Source organism: Sturnira hondurensis, unplaced genomic scaffold, assembly GCF_014824575.4.
Source record: "Sturnira hondurensis isolate 20B ecotype Veracruz unplaced genomic scaffold, ASM1482457v3 Scaffold0000648, whole genome shotgun sequence".
In the NCBI taxonomy this organism is placed as follows: Eukaryota; Metazoa; Chordata; class Mammalia; order Chiroptera; family Phyllostomidae; genus Sturnira; species Sturnira hondurensis.
The window spans coordinates 12,215,174-12,232,174 of record NW_028073279.1 but is presented as its reverse complement, the minus strand read 5'-3'; the positions used below and the strand labels follow the sequence as shown (position 1 = coordinate 12,232,174).

The 17,001-nt window shown below is 42.6% G+C and overlaps 1 protein-coding gene across 5 annotated transcripts in view; it reads left to right on the top strand.

The window, feature by feature from the left end:
- NFIA (nuclear factor I A) overlaps positions 1 to 17,001 on the top strand; it is a 373,630-nt gene that overhangs the window by 337,031 nt on the left and 19,598 nt on the right. The gene's annotated exons all lie outside the window — the stretch shown is intronic.

Genomic DNA, 17,001 nt, shown 5'->3' with positions numbered 1-17,001 from the left:
GATTCAAGGTTTGAAAGAAACTCCTCTCTGATTTTCTAATTAGTATGTGACCATATATTATCATAATTGACGTAAAGAAAATATTTTCTCTGTGAGGTTCGCAGCATGGTGGTTGAAAACAATTTTTCCAAGATTTTTTGTGCATACACACACACACACACACACACACACACACACACATGCACGCATGCACGCCTGGGTATATAATCTCCAGATGCCAGATTTATAACTACTCATCTTTGTTTGCAAGACTCTGACCAAGTGCTTGTGAGTGGACTAGATTTGCCTTCCTGGGTTCATTTGCTCTCTCTGTGAAGGGTTTGGTTTATTGCTGTGTCGACAGCACGGGTTAAACTGCATTGCATCTGAGGCCTTCCTTACACTGAAGCGGGGTCACAGAAAGTACAGCCTCAGAGGAGGCAGCTGGGAGGAGGGGGGAACAAAGGGGAGGGAGGTTAACTCTTGAATTTCCCACTTCGGCTGTTTCTACCGAAACAGGCCCAGTCTGTGCATCTGGGATTAACATCTCCTATTCAGTCCCTCCCATAAAGTTGTTCAAGTTTATTGCTTCCTTTCCCATACCTTCAGGTACTTTACTGGTGAATTTGAATAATTACCTCAACGCATTAAAATAGAAGAACATTTCATTTTGTACTTTGGGCTCATATGTTCAAGTTTAATGGGAGGGGAGAACTGGGGATGGTGCCTTTAATAGTGGTGATTTCTTTTCTCAAATCTCCAGTGGTACCCAAACTACTTCATCAAAAACCTCAAAAACGCAGTTTGAAAATGTCCTCCTTGTATTGTACATAGTATCTTTTATATAAGCTGTGATTCACTGCGTGGAAGGTGTGCCCGATGTTCCATTTAATGTATTCATCTATAACCAAAATGCGTTCTGGCCCAATATGGCTTCATTTCACAAATGCCTTATTTAACCCATAAACTGGAACTTCATGATGTTAACCACAAAAATTCAATTCTTAAAAATCCAGATTTTTCACGCATCTGGATGAATGATGTCATGTAGACCCAGTATTGGCATCTGGAACAGAATTTTTTGGTTTCCATTAGCTATTTGGCATCATAGGGACAGCAGCTTAAATGGTTTTTATCACAGTGACACCTGCCGTGTTTGGCTTGAGGAAAGCCATCCCCGGTTGTCCTGTGAGAAACTGCTGATGGAATTGTCATTTAAAAAATTATATAAATATACATATATGTAAAAATTATGTTTTCTAAATATTTTACTTTTATGGTATATATATTGACTCGTTTTTTAAAAGAAACCACTTTCTAGAACCATTTAAAGTGTTAGACATATATAATTATAGGTAAAAATAATAACGTACTTGTTAGAAAGCTCCTTTTTGAGAAAATGAATTTTTACAGGAATTTTTAGAGATGTAATTTGAACATAGTCCACAGATTAATAATTTGATAGGCAAGCTTGTATTTTTTTCTCTATTGACACTTTTGTTAATAAGGTGTGAATTTTGTATTAATTGGATTACAGGGAAAATTTTCTGCGAAAACAAAATTTTACTTTTTACCTTTGGGGAAGTAAGGACTAGAGTCACCCAAGCAGATACTTGAGCTTTATAAATGCAGAAGAGGTATCCTGCAAATAAATCCATAAACAAATGTGAAATGAAACAGCCTCCCTTTCTCCCAAAGACCAGTTCCCAGTGGAAATGTTTTCAAAATTGGAAGGTTCAACCAATAGAAGGCCCATTAGAGACCGTCTCTGCTTTTTCTAGCAGATAGAAGATGAACTAATGCAAAGATATTTTAATTAGGCAGCCATCAGCGTATAATGAGACCCTTCTTTTAAAAAAAGAATTCTTTGATTATTGAGAGTTTCTATTATTCATTTTTATGTACTAAATATGTTAGGTAAGTTATCTAACTAACCTTTATAGCCACCCAACAGGGTAGATACAATCATCTCCACTTTACAAAGGTGGAAACTGAATCCTAAAGAGATTATTGATTTTCTCAAGGCCATCACAGTGGTGAGGAGTGGAGCAAGAATTTGTAGCTAGCTCCATCTAACTCCAGGACCTTATGCTGTCTAACCATTGTACCACACTGCCTCACCAGCACCTTGCCCTACAGATATTCAGAGACTGATGCTCAGCTCTCAGGGATACTACTGGCATATTCACTGATCTTAAATCTGAGATTGCATTAAAATCTAATCATTATTAGGTACCCAAAATAATCTAAAGCAAGATGTCAAAGAGATATTTGTGCACCATATTCTTAGCAGCATTGCTCACAATAGTCAAAAGGTGAAAGCAACCCAAGTGCCCATTGACATATAAATGGGTAAAATGTGGTATATACATCTTATTGTGTATCTGTCATTTTTATATAGTATCATGCGTATTGTTCACCCTTTCAAAGGAAGGAAATTCTGCAATATGCTACAACATGGATGAACCTTGAAGATGTTATACTAAGTGAAACAAACCAGTCACGAAAGGGCAAATACTGTGTGATTCCACTTATGTGAGGTACTTAGAGTTGTCGTGTCCATAGAGACAGAGAGTAAAACAGTGATTTCCAGGGCTGGGGGGAGGGCCACATTGGGGGTTACTGTTCAGCGGTGCAGAGTTTCAGTTTTGCAAGACGACAGAATCCTGGAGATGGAGGACAGTGACGATTGGACAACATAGTGAGTGTACTGAATATCACTGAGCTGGACACTTAATGGTTAAGATGATAAATTTTTTAAATGTAACCATTAAATAAACTCCAACAGCCCTTTACCTCTTAAGAGTCTAAAATTCTGTAAAACAGCCCAGAAAAGTAGACTGTTTATCAACCAAATCCACTGTAATTGTGCACTGACCTTTCTGAAAGCATCAATTCTCATGCCCAGCACATAGTGGGTAGTCAGCATTTATTGGTTGAATCTAAATGATTCATAAGGAAGTTGAAAAATAATGACTTTTTCTTATTACAGTCATGATACATGTTAATTGTGGGGAAATACAGATGGGAAAAATAATAAAAATCACTTGTAGTCCTACTGTTAACATTTATGTATTAATCCATCCAGACTGTTCCTATGCATACAAATATATTGCAAAAATGAGATCATATTATATACACTGTTTGGTAACCTGCTTTTTCTTCCCCTTAACAATATATTATGGCCTTCTTTCCATGTAAATTGGAAAAATTGAATATTGGCTTTTATTGCACCTATTCATCATCTGTAATGATTGGTAGGGAAAGATAACATGGATAATTGAAAGCCATTTTTCCTCCTCCTTCCCTTCCAGTCTATTTTTTTCTCCAGAGAATTCCTCCCTTCACTGAGACAAAATTGCCTTCTCTTTAGCCTTGCCTTGAGGTAGTTTTCTTTCAAAATGCCTTCCAAATGCATTGTATATCTCAGCCCAGCACTCGGCTCTGTTCGAGTGCTCCTGCCAAGTTATCTGTCCCATGCTTCCGCCTCACATGTCTGCTACCTCGGCTCCTATCATTATTTGTCTCTCATTTCCCTCCTCCTCTGCCATGTAGTAACTCATCATTAACGGCGGGGGTGGGGGGTGGCCACCTCCCCACGGCCTTGAGAACACCCATCTCTTCAGAGCGACCATGACCACCAGCCCCATCCCAGATCTCATTTTTTAATATTGTCCCATGACAGTTGATATGAACAGATAGAACAAGGTCTCTGGGGCATACAGCACTTACTTCACTCTGGACACTCTTAGCGCCCCCTGCACGCCCACTGAATGACGTAATAGGGAACATGCCATCATCTCAGATAGCAGAAAGCCAACAGCCATTTAAATTGCATCTTATAACTTAATCTGATCCCTGAAAACAAGAGCCATTTAGAGGAGGCATTTATTTAGAGAAAAAAAATGTTAATATTTCATCATCAAGTAATAAATAGAAATACCAATTCCCACACAGAAGAACTGAGCAAAGAATTCATTTTGAATCAGGTTCTGGTTTAATCAGAATGCTCAAATAAAATGCTTAACCTGCAGAACTTCAATGAGGACTAATTCTTTAAAATGAAAAATGAGTGCAAACAATATTAAAAACAGGCATTTCTTCCCCGCCACCCAAATCTATCACTGTTCTGCATCAACAGGATCGTGGTATCTGAAGTGCCATTTAAAACCAAATTACCATTTGGGTTATTAGAAGAATCACTTGGCATGGCATGGGCCTGGTGTGTTGACGAAAAGGCACAGGTGCTGTAACCTTTGCTTAATAAATCATTCAGCCGCCTGACTTGGAAGCAGTGTGACTGCCTTTGCCTCGTGAAATGTACAAATATATGCACAGGCCACACACTTCACTGTCTCAAAAAGCAGCTGACTTGGAGAGGTCCCTGCACAGCTCAGTAATGCGCGTGGCACCCATTCTCTGCCTCCGGTTGGGGTGCACAGGGAACACGGGAAGGTGGCGTGTATTGAGACATTTCGATGCATTGGCATTCTGTGTCATATTCCTGAAGATCCACCTGAGAGACCAATGCTTAGGCAATCTACAAAACTCTTCAGAAGCTCATTTTTTTTTTCACTCATCATTTTTCACTATAGTTCCAACACCTCCCAGTGTAGAGAATAACACTTCTTCTCGAGTTGCCCAAAAAGGCCAGTGGGGAAACAGATCCAAAGGAACCACAGTGGTGCCGAGGACAACAGCAGCGGTGCAGCGGGATACCGGTCACAGAAACCAGAGCTGGGGGGAAGAGCGGAAGGGGCAGAAAAGGCCACTTGTCTGCCCTTGTCTGACTTTGGTCTGGTGGTATGGTCCTGGTTCTTATACATTTCACCTTTTCCCTCCTGTTTTTTAATTTTTGCACACTTACTCATGAGCTGGTAGACAATACATGAGTCCGTCCTAAGAGGAGAGACATGTTGAGCTCTGTCCTCTCTGGATGAAGCAGATGAATTACAATCCTTTCCTGTTGCTGGTGTATCAACCAGTAGGTCCTTCACCCCTCACTTCCGAGAAACATCCTCTCCTTGTTTAAGTGTCCTTTCCTGGGGTACTAAAGAAGCTTGCCTGAGATTGCACTTGAATTAGCTGAAGCCATCCCTGCTTCCCCTCATCCCTGACCTGAGCTGCCCACCTGTAGTAGGTTAGGTACCGCTCAGAAATTCAAGGAGCAAGCAAGAAACTAGGATTTCCATAGAGGAGAAAAAGAGTATCTTTCCCCTTCTAGTTAGACCTAGACTTGAGCAATTTTGTCCAAGCTCACACAGCTGAAAACTCTCATGATTGGAGGGGAATGGCAAATAAAATCCCATTTACCCCTGACTTGGGAAAAAGGGAATTGGTTAAATCAGTACTCTCGTGTTAAGCACCCATGTGTGCCAGGCTCTGTGACTCGGAGCCCTCAAGGCTGATGCTTTCATTCCTAATTTATAGATGAAGAAAAAGAAGTTTCAGCCCTGGCTGGTGTAGCTCAGTGGATTGAGCACGGGCCTGTGACCCACACAATTGCGGTTCGATTCCCAGTCAGGGCACATGCCTGGGTTGCAGGCCAGTTCCCAGCAGGGGCGAGTTCCCAGCAGGAGATGCATGAGAAGCAACCATACATCAATGTTTCTCTTCCTCTCTCCTTCCCTTCCCCTCTAAAGATAAATAAATAAAATATTTTTTTAAAAAAGAAGTTTCAGAGGGGTACACTTGTCCCATGGTGAATGAGGTAGCCAGGATTAGAACCAGTCTGTCTCTGAAACTTCTCTTTAATCCTTAATTTCTTATAGTAAAAGATTACAGACCATTTTCTCTTTAAGATGGTCTGTGGTTAACTCACCCTCTTACAACAAGGAGTTAGAAGCCTAGAAATTGGGTCCCATGGGATAGGACTGATGCTGCGCTTGGTTCTTCTGAAGACCTGCCCCAGTTTCCTATTAGTTCATGCATCTGTAAAATCAAGACTGAGCTCATTCTCTCATCCTGCCTGGGAAAAAGACCTTTACTAATGATATTAGTCTGCATCTGTGAGAACAGCTAGTCTCTGCCCGGAGACCAGATAGCAGAGCAGCTGAGATTGTGGGCTTTCTTTTCAGATGTTGGTTTGACCTTTATTTTATCACATACAAATAGTGTGTGTCCTTTTTTTTTTTTGGTAATTCAATTTTCCTATAGTTTATAAACTATAAAATGGTGATAAACACACACACACACACACACACACCCCTCCTGTTGGTTGTTTAGAGTCTTAAATTCTGAAACAAAATGCTTGACACCTATTAAACACTTAACAAATGATAGCTTTTATTATTTGGTTGATAATTAAACTGATACTTAAATAGTGTTTTCTTGGATTACAAAGTATTTTCTCATTTAATCTTAAGAGCCCCCTTTGAAGGAGGAAGTCATTATTTTTTCCCCATTATACAAGTTCAAAACTGAAGTCTAAAGAAGGAAGGGACTTCCCCAAAACCATGTAGCCAGCCATCTGTAGAGCCAGGACACAAACCTGCTTCTGATTCCAAAGCCCACATGACCTTCCGACACCCTTTCTGGGGAGAACTTGGGGGAGCCTTTCGGCGCATCCTTACCAGCTGCCGTGTGGGTACGGGCAGAACCTACCTGCCAAATAGTGGGTCTAAAGCAATCATACCGTAAATTAGGTCAGTACTCCCCAAGGTCATAACCTTATGGATTCCCCCACTGAGCAACTGCCCTGAAGGTACCCCAAAAGCCTGATGAAACTGTACATGTCTCTTCCTCTCCTCGCACCACTTCTCCCCTTAAGTTCAGTTGTGCCTCAAGGGAGAAGAGACTTCCCAAGGGGGAGATGATATCTCTGAGGGTGTGGTAAAGCCTGGCAGCCAGTGAATGTATCCCCGCAATGTGAAGGGAAAGGCGATGCCTGGTCATCTTTTCACTTATGTTCGTTCTCAGCTCCAGTTGTCGGTGTTGGGCAGTAAGCAACACCTCGCGGAGATGAGTTACTCATGCAATCTGCTTCCCCTCCCTCCGCACTCCTGTGGGCCGCAGTGAGCCCTCCCGCTTCCCACTCCAACCTATAATTTCTTGACACATTCTCTTCACATACACTTGGCAGCTGACTCACTGACAGGCTATGAGACACTCTTAAAATACATTTTTCAATAAACAGACCTTTGTCTTTCACGTTTTAATTTGGCAGCATGTTGTAGATGTCCTCAGCCACAAACTTTACTTCTAGACAACGTTAGAGCATCAGTTCTGGGTTTGGGACTTCTTGTTCTCTTAGTTCTTATACTTTGATAATCCTGTCATCTTTAAGCATGTTTTAGCCTCTTTTTTTTCCACCATACTTCCCCAGAAAGATTTTGGAGAAGCTTCTTAGTTGACGCAAACTGATGATTGTTGAAAGAATTAAGGTGCCCATGTGGGGTCTGGCACACAATAGGTGTTCAGTAAACATTGGTTCCCTCTTGCTTGCTTTTCCAGTGCAGGCATGTGCTGAATGATGATGTTTCAGTCAACAACTGACTGCATGCACAGCGGTGGTGCACCACACAGCGTAGTAGGGTAGCCATGCTACAGCGTGGGGGGTTGGGTCAGTGTGCTCTACAATGGCCACACAATGACAAAGTCACCTAATGATGCATCTCCTATTTTTCCCAGTTGTTAAGTGATCCATCGCTGTGTTAAAATGAGATCCATAGCAATGGAGAAGTAGAAGATAAGAGGGAGATTTCACAGGAAATTTTAGCTTTTGTGAAAGAAGAAGGGAAAAGACTAAAAATCTGGTATCCATTAAAATTAGCCCTTGAGGTTCTGAGAAAAATGGGACAGAAAATGAAGTTGGGGGAAGGACTGAAAAAGAATCTGTGAATTGGTGTAGAGACCCAGAGAGATTTAGATTAGAGTTTGATGATAGCCTAGCAGATAAGTCAGAAAACCATAGTATCAGCTGCAGGACTGCATCAAAATTCCCAGTCCTTACGTAGGTCTTGATAGTATTTCTCATCAGTAGAAGTTTCAGGATGGTAAGGGGAATGTGTTCGTTATTTGTGATCTGAGTTCTTTGGGGGTTCAAGGAAAATGTCAAGAGCTAGAGAGTTGGAAGACCTGTTTTCCCATTATGGCTGTGCCACCTATGAGTGATCTTGGACACCTTTAAAATTCAGTCTCCTCATCTGTGAAATTAAGGCAAAAATAGTACCTGTCTATGGAAGAAAACTCCTACGGACAGTGGCTTAAGCCATTCCGGGTGATTTTTTCACAGAATCAATCTGTCAGAAAGCGGCTGTTGGCAGTGTTTCATCTGCTATGTGACGCCAGCAGGAGCCAGTGCTCTCTCTAACATTCAGCTCTGCCAACCTTTGCCTCTACGTGCTTGGTGCCTCTGATTGACAGATGGCTGCTGCAGCTCCAGACATCGTGACCACATCACTCCCCATTATTCCTCTGCTATCAGGGAACAAAGGCCCTGCCTTGCTTCTTCCCTGTTGCCTGTTAGCATACTTCTACTTAGGTCTCATTGCCCAAAACTGGTCCCACTGCCCTCCCTAAACATAACTGCCCCAAGAAGGAAGGGGAAATGGGCAGTCGGTAGACTGTCAACCATATCTGCCATACCCCCTTTTTTCCCATTTCCTGCTTGGTTTCTTGCACTTTTCAACACTTCTTGTTGTGCTTGACTCATTGTGTCTCTTGCTGCTTGTCTTTGCATAGAACCTCCCCTCCCCATACATTCACTCTCTGTGTGACTATAAGACATAATATACTGTGTATATGTGTGTGTGTGTGTGTGAGTGTTGTAATGACCATCTCATTTCAGCCGTTTAAGCTCAGGCCTTGGGCAAAAGTACTGGAGTTTTGTACAGACCTGCTCCCATGGGGCTGGGTCAACATGCTCCTGGTAGATGAGGCCTCTGAAAAGGCTGAGTGGGAGGGCATGGGCCTTTGTAACTGCAGGGGAACTCTGTGAAATGGTGCCCTCCGTGTGCCCTCCCAGGTGCTTATCAAACAGTCAGCAATAGGTTCTGGGTTTCTCTTTTATGACTTGGAACCAGATGCTTCCTTTGCAAAAGAAAAGAGCCTGGTATTGCTGAGCTTGAGTCAACAGAGTTCAGAGAACAGGAAAATGAGTTGACTGGCCCTGCTCTGGGAACTCGGAGGAGAGAAGGCTGGACAGGTGGTGTGCCCACTTTCCATAAAGCCCCTGCCTATGAAAACCCCGTGCCTGAGGAATTTGCTTTCCCAAATATTTCTGCATTATGACCAAGGTCCGGTCACGTTAGGTAAGAGAGGTTCCTTTCGGACACAGGCTTTCCCAGGCCTTCTAATGAGTCTCAGACCTTGAAGGTTCCACTAACACAGTTTCAAGGCCGGAGCCTATTGTTTAATGTGAGACTTCCAAAGCTCTCACATGATTTCTCAGTGTTTCTTCCCATCCACTTTTCTCACACCCCCTTGTTTACCTTCCTGTTTGTTTATCGAGGATGAAGGCACATTCTTTCCAGAGTGGCCTCTCTCTTTTTGGGATCCAGCCTTTCAATGGAGCCTATTCATTGAGTTGCATTCCACAACACAGGCCTCCCTAGAATATTTGCATGAGAATTTTTCCTTAGGCTTCACATTGCTTTCTTTACAAGAGAGATGAAATAACTTAGCACTTCTAATTGGCTTTTCACTTTCCAAATGCTTTACACATTAACTAATGAATCACATGGCCTGTGATAAGCTGGATCCCTGTCTAAGAGCTGGGACACTGGGTTCACTGGGTTAGGACGGGCTGTCCTAGCCTCTCGTTCCTCACCCTCACACCCTCCCTTCCCAGAGTCTGAATGTGTTGGTATAATGGAGCTGCAGCCAGAGCGCAAATGTCCTCAGCACGGGGCAGCCTCAGGCCCCACAGCCCTGCCCTAACCACGTGGGAGGCGCCCAGTGCTGCCTTCCAAGGCTGGGTACGCTGCGTGTCTCCTGCTGCCTTGAGTAGTTGAGGCAAATTTAAGGCCAGCCTTCCTGGCCCACAGCTTCTGCCCCTCTCAGGCATGATCCCACCTTCCATGGATTCCTGGCTGTGTATGTTTAGGGGCTTTGGGGGATAATACAAGGTCTAGTAAGGTAACTGACCGTAATAGGGCTTGGGCATCTAGGTAGAGGAGCACTGGACTAGGAGTCAAGATACCTGGATTCCTGGCTTTCATCTCTGTGACTCATCAGATATGCAGTTGATCTGAGGGAGGAAAAGGAAAGTAGAATTTACTGAGCACCTATTATTTCTGGTACCAGGCTAGGCTAGGAGGGCGGCTGTTGATACGTAGGGTCCAATCCCTGACCTGCACTGCTTACAGACTTCTGGGGAGGAGAGTAAATTGTAATAAGTGAAGAAAATGGACCGTGTATACTCTGCAAGTAGTACAGGGAGTAGCTGAATAATTCTGGGGAGGAGCAGGGGAGCCATAGAAGATTTCTCGAGGAGAGGACCCAGGAGTTGGTTCGGAAGGTGACAGATGTGCTGGGTGGGTAGAACATTCCATTCCAGGGACAGGGAATAGCAGCCGCGCGGGAATAATGGCGTGTTCTCAGAGAACACTGCGGTTTGGTGTGTCTGTTCGTACAGGTGAATGACAGAGGACATTGAATAGTGAGGCTAAGTTAGACAGGGTTTAGTCACAAATACATATTTTTATACATTTGGTCTTCATTCTGCAGGAATGGGGAGCAGGTGAAGGGCACAGTGGGGTCTCTATATGTGAAGAAGTTGTAACCTAGCCTGGTTTGACACTAACTAGGCACAGGGTTTTACAGGTAGTAGTAGCAGCATTAAGACCTGTGGTCATGAGGCACCCACCTCCCCTGGGCAGCGTAACGCAGAAGAGAGAACAGATGCTTTGGAGTCAGACCCGACTTTGATTTATCCAAGATTATGACTGCTCTGGGTGGAATTCTGTCCCCCTCTCCCCATAAGCTCTGTCAAATAAATGTGTTGAAACCCTCACCCTCACTGTGATAGTATTTGGAGATGGGGCCTTTGGAAAGTAATTAAGTTTAGGCAGGGTGGGCAGTGACTCATGATGGGACTGGTGCCTTTACAAGAAGACACATCAGAGACCTTGCTTTATACCTTGGGAGGACTCGGGGAGAAGGCAGCCGTCTGCAAGCCAGGAAGAGGGCCCTTAGGTTCCAAATCAGCTGGAACCTTGATTCTGGACTTTCTAGCCCCCGGCCAGAACTGTAAGAAAATAGATTTTTGCTCCTTAAGCCTCCCAGTTTGTAGTGTTGGTAGCCAGAGCAGACTCGTACAGCGACCTTGGGGAAAATTTTAGCCTTTCTGATCCTTAGATGTCGCAGTTATAAAATTATAAATTAATTTCTGCATCCCACGTAGAGTTTTATGAAAATTCAGCATGGCTAGTATGTAAAACCCTCAGCACCATACCCTGGCTCGTGGAAAGCTGGTGTGTACCCCTGCTTTGCTGCTTTTCACCCCTTAGAACTGAACCTCTGTTAAGCAGCAGAGATGAGGCGGGATGCATATCACTCCTCTGTAGGACCACGGGCATGTGACTGCCAGTAGAAATACAGAAATGTTAATATGGCAAGAACCCCAGAGGTGATCTGGTAATTTTCCCCCTGAGCTGAGTCTCCTCTCCCCACATCCTCCCTCGTTTGTTTTCCATAAGTTGTGCCATTAATTCTCTCATTAGCTAGTGGAATGATATTTATTTATTAAGAACATACTTAGCATACTCCCAAGGAGCAAGTTAAAGCTCCGCTAACAGCTGCAGTTTCTGGTTCTGAGAAAAATTACAGTGAGGAATGCATACAGAGAGTTTCTATGTCTGTTATGATTTCTTATTAAAAAACTATTAAACTTCATGCTGGATGAGGGAAAGAAATAAAAAATCCCACTGGCAAAAACAAGTTATGAACCTAGGAGCACAGTTTCTGAATGTTTATTTTGTCAGATACACAGCTGACATGATTAGCTCTAATGGGGTGGTGATCCTCATTGAATTGCAGATTGGTGTGAGTGACTGAAATACCGCAGGGACTTAAAATAAGTGGTGCATACGGTATTACTTAGGCTGCATCCTTTAGCCAAGTTGAAGGCTTCTTTTCCTCTCTCCCTTCCCAACACACCCACACATGCACATACACGCACACACATACATGCACGCACAGCCACGGATGCATCTATCTGTTAGAGAGGCTCCAGGTGGAGGATGAATGGCCTACTGTGAGCAACACTGACTTGCCTTTGCTGATTTCTCCCCTTTGCCCTCTGCCACCCAAGTGCACCCCACCCCCACCCTCCATTGCAGATAACAGTGTATCAGGTCAGTCTGCTTTGCTGCTGCAGCAAGATCAATTTATTGACTCTGTCAGAGTGGCTGGTACAGTAATTGTTACAAGAGAAGAATGGAAAGTGAGGACGTGTCCACATGAAAAATAAAAATGATGTTTTGTTCTTTCCTGCCCCCTTCCCTTTTTTACCTCGTAGATCTTTATGTGTTTACACAGCAGAGAGCACTTCACTTAAGTTAATCAGCTCCTTCTACATTATTAATTGTGACAGTTAGGGTGCTCCGTGACAGGAAATGTATTATGGGAAACATTGATCTCGCTCAGGCGGTGTGGACCTGCGCGGGTTTGATATTCTGCCCCTCATCTCACTGCTTTTGGGTCCCATCAAATCACATTTCCCTGATTGACAACACAGAATGCCTCCCATCAATACAATTGATTTTGTGAATAAGGACACGGAACATTTTTTTTAGCTGGAGATAGATAAATTGTGGTGATGGCAAAGAGAACATTTCAGAACTCTTTCAGTTGAGAAATCTAAACTGGGAACTAAGGTACTAGTATCATTGCAAACAAGTCTAATTTGTAGACTTAGAAAAATAATGCTATTAAAGGAAACTTACCACAAGTGAAAAATAGATTTAGTTGAGGCTAGCAATTAACCCGAAGATATAATAGCTGTTTTTAAAAGGCCACCCACTAATTTTTCTGGGAAATTTTTGGTTAAGTGCACATCTTTGAGAGACATTTCATTAAAGTTCAACTTTCATGGCTTCTACCTGTAGACCCTAACATAAATCCTATGTGAATGGACGGAAGTGAGCAGGTGTCACTTGTGACCTGGAAATAAAAGGTCAACCATTGGATTTATAGCTTTTTTAGTGAAAAGAACATAAAGATTCCTGCCAACTGGAGTCAATCCATATTTTAATGTTTCCTAGTTAAGATTATAAAATCAAGGGATTAGGATCATGCTGTTCAGTGAAGGTCAAAAATTAAATGTGATGGGCTAAGTGTCATTCCCATGGGGCAGAAGTTAATATTTCAAAAGCCATTTCTACCACTGGCAGTCAAGAAATGAATGGTCCATGGTCATTAACCAAAGTAAGGGGAATCCCACTATCATTACTAAATTTAGTGGTGATTATTATAGTAATTAACTATATTGTTAAATTACTCTGCTGTTCTCCTATAATGTCCCCAAACAGCAGTAGTGGATTGATTGCTATCAGATAATTCTCATATACAACTGTGAACAAGTCAAGATGGAGGATCATGGATGAAGGCTTCTTGTGAGAGAGAATTTGTGGCTGTTTTATGGATAAGAGTGATAACATAGAAGCTTAAGTTGCCTGTAACATTCTTCTGAAACAAAGAATCTGTGACACTATAGACCTGTGACTAAGTATGATTCACCAATACAAGTTTTTGTTGTTGTTGTTTTTAATTTTCTGTCTCCATAAGAAAACATAGCGCTGTTGAGTGTCTATTACATCCCATGGAGAACTTCAGTCTTAGGTCACAGCGCGAATACAAGGTTTTTAAGTACAAAAAAGCATGCATCTCTTTATTATAGTTTTCTCCATTTTATACTTTCCCCCCTCGACTTTTATATTTTTCCAAAAAAAGTTCCATTTGCCGAGTCCTTTTCTTTCTCAAATTGTTGGACTTCTGGATTCCATCTACTTGAGATTTTTATTAAGAGATAAGAGATAAGTTATTTAAATGTCTTTATAGGGTGACTCAGACACATATACCCCATACCATTTTCAAATCCAATTTGAGATGCCAGTATTTTTCGAAGTTATAAAAATACCAAATACTCAAGCTGTTCATTTCTTTAAAGATTATCCACTCCAGACCTCATCATTTCTCAGATGGGACTGGAAGTGCATTTTGAGATAAAGTGTGTATGTTTTTATGAAGCAGCGCCTCCAAACAAGAGGGCTGCAGCCCAGGTGGTGAAACAGCCCGTGAGGCCGCGCAGTGGAGGAGAGGCCAAGCAGGAGTGAGACAAGGCTCTCAGATGTCAGGGAGGGAAGGGACTGGGGGGTTAATATGTGGCTTGGGACACGGGTGCGTGGTTCTTATTTTACAAAGGTGTTTTATAGAAGCCTAGCGTCCATTAGACTGACCCAAGTGTTTGGAATCCTGAGAAACAAAAGTGTGTTCTTCAAACGCGCCCCTTGCAGGAGGCACCCTCACAGACAGCCGAGCAGCACTGTGCACTTGAGTCTGTGGGGGGCGGGGCGTTCGTTACACGGGCTTCTGCCTGTGCTCCTTGGCAGCTTCCGGTGGTGCATTTTTCTGGCTTCTGTCCTTCACAGTGCAGACAAAGGTTAAAATTCCCATCTACTTTCACAGGCAAACACTCTCAAGTGCTTCTGCAGGAGCCAGGGAGTGGGGAGGACCTTTGATTTAAAGTTCAACATTTACATTTGTAATTTTGACTAATTTCTGTGCTTGCATTAATTAAATTGAAATTGTTTAATTAGAATAAAACTAAAATTGATCATTAAGATTAATTTAACCTGATAGGCTTTGTGTGCCTTTCTAGACAAATATTATGGAATACAGTGATAATGAAGCAGTGAGAGATGAAATTTCACATCTCGGAGTGGTTTTGCTATCTGCCAGTTGTTCTCTCTGGTGTCTGCATAGCTCTGAGTGGTGCTATTTGTGACATCATTACCATTCAGTTAGGGCCACGCTGGATCTCTCAGTTGGCCTCTTCCCAAATATTTTTTCCTGTCAAAGTCTAAAGACGTACCAAATTCTCTTCACCTCACTCTCCTAATAGCACCACTCTTCCCCTTTCTCCCACCCCCACCGTCTTCCAGGAAGACTATTTGCTTGGTTCTTCCCCTGGGCCTTGCATCACAATGACCTTTGTAAACCAAGAACTGCTGAATGACACTCCTTATGGAATTCACTAATGTGCCTCAGCCTTGAGGTCAGCCGTCAGATCTGGACTTCCCCATTGCACCCTTTACTGGATGTTTTCTTTGAGTAAGAACCTGCCACAGAATTAAGCTCCGTAGGAAAATGAGGGACTGCAACCCCTCCAAACTAATGGAGCGGGAGAGAGAAGGCAGCTTCTCCAAATGCCTAATTTGCTTCCAGGAAATAGCTTGCCCTCTTCGTCCTGTGCCTTCCATGTAGCTCCATCCAGCAAAACATGTTTCCAAATTTGGTGCCCTCTGTTTCTTAAAGAAAACTGTAAGAGGATGAGCCACCATTTTACCATGAGATGCAGCATAAATTAAATAACATTAGATTTGCATTTACCTACCCACACATTAATGAATATAAAACTTTGAACTGTCAAGTCAACTATCAAATTATTTGGTCTTCAAAGTAATTAAGCCACAAGGATTTATTAAGTCCTCGGGAAAATATTTCCCATCCACCATTTTGCCAGAGTTGCTTAAAAAAAAAACACAAAAAGTAACATTAGCTGTTACATTTGTTTCCTATAGCAACACTTAACAGCGGAGGTGCAAAAGACAGTGGGGAATGAGTCGAAATGAAATAGATAGTTATGAAAAAGAAGGAAGAGAAACAAAAACTGGACAAAAGAAAGAGCCCATGATTCTCAGTAGTTGGGGGCTGAGTGACCAATTGTATAGTAGAGGCCATCTCATATGCAAATTATCAGCTTTCTGCAAATGGGCCAATCATTTCTGCCCCAAAAGCTGAGATACTCCCTGGCTTGTGGGCCCTGATTCCACTCAATTACCATAAGCAAACTGCCTAAGAAGAAACTAATTTTACCATTTATGTCTACAGAATATCATCTGAATGAATTCTACTTTTATTCATGTTTCTATCCAATAGAAGAAGCTTTCTACTTTCATAGCAAAGGGCTTTATTTGGAAGCATATTCACACTTAATTTGGTTTTAGAAAAACCTTAGTGGTTTTTACCACTTGAGCTAGGCTAAGTTCAGGGGGTTCAAAGAAAAGAATAGATAGCCAGCAATACTCATGCTATGATTGCATTTATTCGAGAAAAATGCCTACCCACTATTGCACTAGCCAAGAAGGGGCTTTAGTGAGCATATAAAGATGAGGTTTCTGTCTTCCCCATATGAGGGGGGAAAAACATCAGTTCAGTCTAGTAAAGAGTCAAAGCACTTTCCTATATTATTTCATTTCATTCTCAAAAACACCAGGCTAGGAAGGTGGTCTTAACCCTTTTTATCAGAGGCACACACTGAGACCCAGCTTCACAATGTACAGTCCATCCACCCTGGGCCAGGTAGTATCTTCACTGAACATCCCCCCACCAGCAGAGCTTACTTTTGAACTATTTATGGGACTAATCACGTACGCCTCACAGGGATGTAGCAGCTAACCCTGAGGTGCTTGGAAATGCTACAGCCTGCACTTTCACTGGGGATGCTCAGCTATCAGGAAAGAATGTCCCCAGTGTCAGGAGATGCTATAAAGCAACTCTCAGGTGTTGCACCATTTGCTCATTACTGCTGTGCCCGCTTACTTGCTTAATGAACTCAGAGAGAAGTTGAGCGGCAGAGTCCGTGGTACCGTTTCTTCAGCTTTCCTTCCATTTCTGTCCACAAAGGCCATTGTTACTTTCTCCAAACTCCTGGACCCTTGCTTAACCAAGTAAATTGAGTTAACCTCTCTCCAGACTGGTTCCTGCTGAGCATCTCAGAATCCCTACTTCACTTCTTCCTCTATAGTGTACCTTTATTGTCTGGAAAGTCCCTGAAATCTCTGACCTCAAAAATCCCTT